This window comes from Odocoileus virginianus, chromosome 10 (assembly GCF_023699985.2).
Source record: "Odocoileus virginianus isolate 20LAN1187 ecotype Illinois chromosome 10, Ovbor_1.2, whole genome shotgun sequence".
Taxonomy (NCBI): Eukaryota; Metazoa; Chordata; class Mammalia; order Artiodactyla; family Cervidae; genus Odocoileus; species Odocoileus virginianus.
In genome coordinates, this window is record NC_069683.1 from 72,952,698 (window position 1) to 72,957,269 (window position 4,572).

At 42.5% G+C, this 4,572-nt stretch overlaps 1 pseudogene; it reads right to left on the reverse strand.

Moving 5' to 3' along the window:
• Positions 1-627: 627 nt before the first annotated feature.
• LOC139036965 (nucleoside diphosphate kinase 6 pseudogene) lies at positions 628-2,912 on the reverse strand (annotated as a pseudogene).
• Between the last annotated feature and the right edge of the window lie 1,660 nt (positions 2,913-4,572).

Genomic DNA, 4,572 nt, shown 5'->3' on the forward strand with positions numbered 1-4,572 from the left:
TGTTGAGCATCTTTTCATGCATTTTTTGGCCATCTGTATGTCTTCTTTGGAAAAATGTCTATTTAGGGTCTTCTGCCCATTTTTTGATTAGGCTGTTTTTTCCCCCTAATACTGAACTGTATGAACTGCTTATATATTCTGGAGATTAATCTTTTGTCAGTTGTTTCATTTGCAATTATTTTCTCTCTTCTGAGCCTTATGTTTTAACCTCATTTTATAGTTTCCTCTGCTGTGCAAAAGCTTTGAAGTTTAATTATATTCCATTTGTTTATTTTTGTTTTTATTTCCATTAGTATAGGAGGTGGGTCACAAGGGATCTTTCTATAATGTATGTCAAAGAATTTATTGCCTATGTTTTCCTCTAAGAGCTTTATAGTTTCTGACCTTACATTTAAGTCTTTAATCCATTTTGAGCTTATTTTTATGTATGGTGTTAGGAAGGGGGTATTGACTTTTCATTAAGAAAATAAACCAAGTATTGCTAATACAGAGTCACTGCATTTTTCAGGCAAGTCAATTAGACAAGCTTCTCCTTGAAAAAAGATAAGTAGTTCTCAGAAAAAAGAGGAGCCATCATTTCTCTGAACCACCCACGAGCATTTCAAAGATGAAGTAGAGAGTTAGATTCTAGAATGGATGGTAGGCAGGAGCTAGGCCTTCACATAGGTGGTGATGTTCAGCAGAGATGTCACAGGAGCCCCAGGCCTCCCTAATCCTAGTAGAATGCTCTGGACCAGAGGTCCGTGCAAAAGGCCAAGCCACACCTCCGGTCCTCACAGACTGACTGGCCTGCATCCGGCTGGCCCTGTGCCCTGTTCCAGCTATACAGAGGATGCCTCCCTCCGGGACGCAGTACACAGGGGCACGGAGCAACTGGGGCTTCTCTTCCTCACACCAGCCTGTTCACCAGTGTCAGGGAAGAAGCTGCACTCTCCTATTAGCTGAAGCCACAGCGTCCAAGTCATGGGTTGTGTTACAGGTGTTGGTGAGGTCAAAACTCCCATGAAGTGAATCTGGAGGCAGGCGGCATGCTCAAAAGAGTCTGGTGGGTCACCGCACTGTCCCCCAGAGCTGGGTGGTGTCCTTGAGGGCAAGGACGTAGGCTCACTGGCCATAAACTCCTCCAGCCGCTGACAGAGAAAATGCCCTTCATGTTCTTGGTAAAACTTCTGGCAATATCCCTTTCTCTACAGAGCTTCTATCATCTGTACAGTGAGGATCTTGCTGCTCTGAATCTGCGGATGAACAGCCTCCAGGATCAGTGATGAGCAGCTGCAGGCTTGGTCAGGGCCAGAGTGAGCTGGAAGGCCCGAGGCTCCGCAAGATAAGGGTTACCTCCCTCCTGCTGTTGGAGAGACTGACTGGAGAGCCGCTGGGGCTGCACTCCTCGTTCTCCCTCATCTGAGCCCTCAGGCGTTGGGTGCTGAGTGCGAGTGCCTCACTGGACACTAAGTGAAGGTGAAGCAACAGCGACAGCAACAGACAGCCACCCAAATAGACGTGACCTCATGGGACTTTTAGTCTGAAATAGGCATTATTGAACTGTTTGCCAGGACCACGCTAAGCACTTTATAAACATTATTACATCTAATCATCACAAGACTCTATGTGGTATGTATTTTTACCTACTGAATGAGGAAGCAGATGTTCAGAGACTGACTCACATATCATGGGGCTACACAGGCTAAGGATTGAATCTCAGCCTTGACTGACTCCAAAGACCTCACCATTAGCTTCTGGGTGAAGATGATTCTTTCAGAATGCATTTCAAAATATCAGTTCAATGACTGGGTGTTGGTTAGGGTGAAGGAAAATGGGGCTCTCCTGTTGCTCATGGGAGTGACAATGGATGAATGTTTTCAGCAAAGCAATCTGCAAGGTATCATAAACCATCAAGAGCTTTCATCTTTACCCAGAATTCCATTTTTAACATTCTATCCCAAGGAGAGAATCAGAAATGTGATCAAAGAGTTATGTACAAACGTGAGCATCTGTGCTAAGCCACTTCAGTCGTGTCTGACTCTTTGCAACTCTGTGGACTGTAGCCTGCCAGCCTCCTCTGTCCATGAGGATTCTCCAGGCAAGAATCCTGGAGTGGGTTGCCATGTCCTCCTCCAGGGGATCTTTGTGACCCAGGGGTCAAACCCCTGTCTCTTGACTCCTGTATTGGCAGGTGGGTTCTTTACCACTAGCACCACCTGGGAATCAACAGACATACCTCAGAAATATTGTGGATTCAGTTCTAGACCACTGCAATAAAATGAATACCATAATAAAGTGAGTCACATGAATTTTTTGGTTTCCCAGTGCATGTAAAAGTTATGTTTACACTATACTGTAGTCTATTAAGTGTGCAACTGAATTATGTCTTTGAAAAGTACATTCCTTAATTTTAAAATACTTTATTGCTAAAAAATGCTAATTGTCATCTGAGCCTTTAGCAAGTTGTTAATCTTTTTTTTTTTTTGGTAGAGGATCTTGCCTTGATGTTGATGGCTGCTGACTGATCAGTGTGGTAGTTGCTCAAAGTCGGGGTAGTTGCTGTGGCAAATTCTTAAAATAAGACCACAGTGAAGTGTGCCCCATTGATTGATGCTTACTTTCAGGAGCAGTTTCTCTGTAGCATGCAGTGCTATTTGACAGCATTTAACCCACATAGAACTTCTTTCAATATTAGAGTCAGTCCTCTCAAACCCTGATGCTGGTTTATCAACTTAGCTGGTTTAATATTCTAAATCCTTTGTTGTCATTTCAACAACTTTCACAACATCTTCACCAGAAGTAGATTCCAGCTCAAGAAACCACTTTCTTTGCTTACCCAAAGGAAGCAACTTTTCATCCATTAAATCTGTATCACGATATTGCAGCAATTCAGACACATCTCCAGGCTCCACTTTCAGCTGTCTTGCCATTTCCATCACATCTGTGGGTACAGCTGACACTGAAGACTGAACCCCTTAAAGTCATCCGTGATGGCTGGAGTGAACTTCTTCCAAACTCTGTTCATGTTGATATTTTGGCCTTTTCCCATGAATCCTTAATGTTTTTAATGACATCTAGGATACTGAATTCATTCCAGAAGGTTTTCAATAGACTTAGCCCAGATCCATCAGAGGAATCACTATGACAGCTATAGTCTTATAAAATGATGTTTCTTAAGTAATAAGACTTGATAGTCAAAACTGGAACCCCTGATGACTCAGACGGTAAAGAATCTACCGGAAATGTGGGAGAGAGACCGAAGTTCTATCCCTGGGTCAGGAAGATCCTCTGGAAAATGAAATGGCAACACACTCCAGTACTCTTGCCTGGAGAATCCCATGGACAGAGGAGCCTGGCGGCCTATAGTCCATGGAGCCACAAGGAGTCGGTTCACTTTCAGTCAAAACTACTCCATGATCCATGGGCTGCAGAATGTACCTTGTGTTAGCAGGCATGAAAGCAACACTAACCTTATTGTATATCCTCATCAGAGCTCTTGGGTGACCAGGGCCTTGTCAATAAGCTGTCATATTCTGAAAGGAATCTTTTTTTTTTTTTTTTTTGAGCTGCAGGATCTCAGCAGCAGACTTAAAACATTCAGTAAGCCATTTTGTAAATAAATAAAGTTCATTCGGAACGTGTTCCATTTGTAGAGCACAGGCAAAGTAGATTTGGCATAATTATTAAGGGCCCTAAGAATGGTAAATGGGCATTCACTTCAACTTCAAGTCACCAGCTGCATTAGCCCCAGTTCTTTGAAGCTTTAAAGTCAGGCATTGACTTCTCCTCTCTAGCTATGAAATTCCTAGATGGCATCTTCTTCCAATATTAGGCTGTTTCATCTACACTGAAAATCTGTTATTTAATGGTACCACCTTCAGTAACTATCTTAGCTAGATCTTCTGGATAACTTGCTGCAGCTTCTCCATCAGCACTTGTACTTTTATGTTATGGAGATGGTTTCTTGCCTTAAACCTCATGAACCAACCTCTGCTATGAGTCTTTTCTTCTGTAGCTTCCTTACCTCTCTCAGCCTTCAGAGCATCGAAGAGAGTTAAACTTTGCCCTGGATTAGGTTTTGGCTTAAGAGAATGTGGCAGCTGCTTTGATCTTCTATCCAGACAACTAAAACTTTCTCCATATCAGCAATAAGACTGTTTCTCTTTCTTAACCATCTCTGTATGTTCACTGGAGTAGCACTTTTAATTTCCTTCAAGAACTTTTCCTTTGCATTCACAAGTTGGCTAACTCTTTGGTGCAAGAAGCCTAGCTTTCAGCCTCCCTCACTAAGCTTAACTATTTCTAGCTTTTAAAAGAAGAAATGTGTGACTTTTCCTGTCACTTTCACACTTAGAGGCTGTTGTAAGGTTATTAATTGGCCTAATTTCAATATTGCTGTGTCTCAGGAAATAGGGAAGCCTGAGGAGAGAAAGATGGGGAAGGGCTGGTTGGTGGGGCAGTCAGAATCCGCGTTTATCAATAAGTTTTGCCATCTTGTGTGCATGATTTATAGCACCCCAAAACAATGACAATAGTAACATCAAAGATCACTGATCCCAGATCACCATAACAAATATAATAATGATGAAA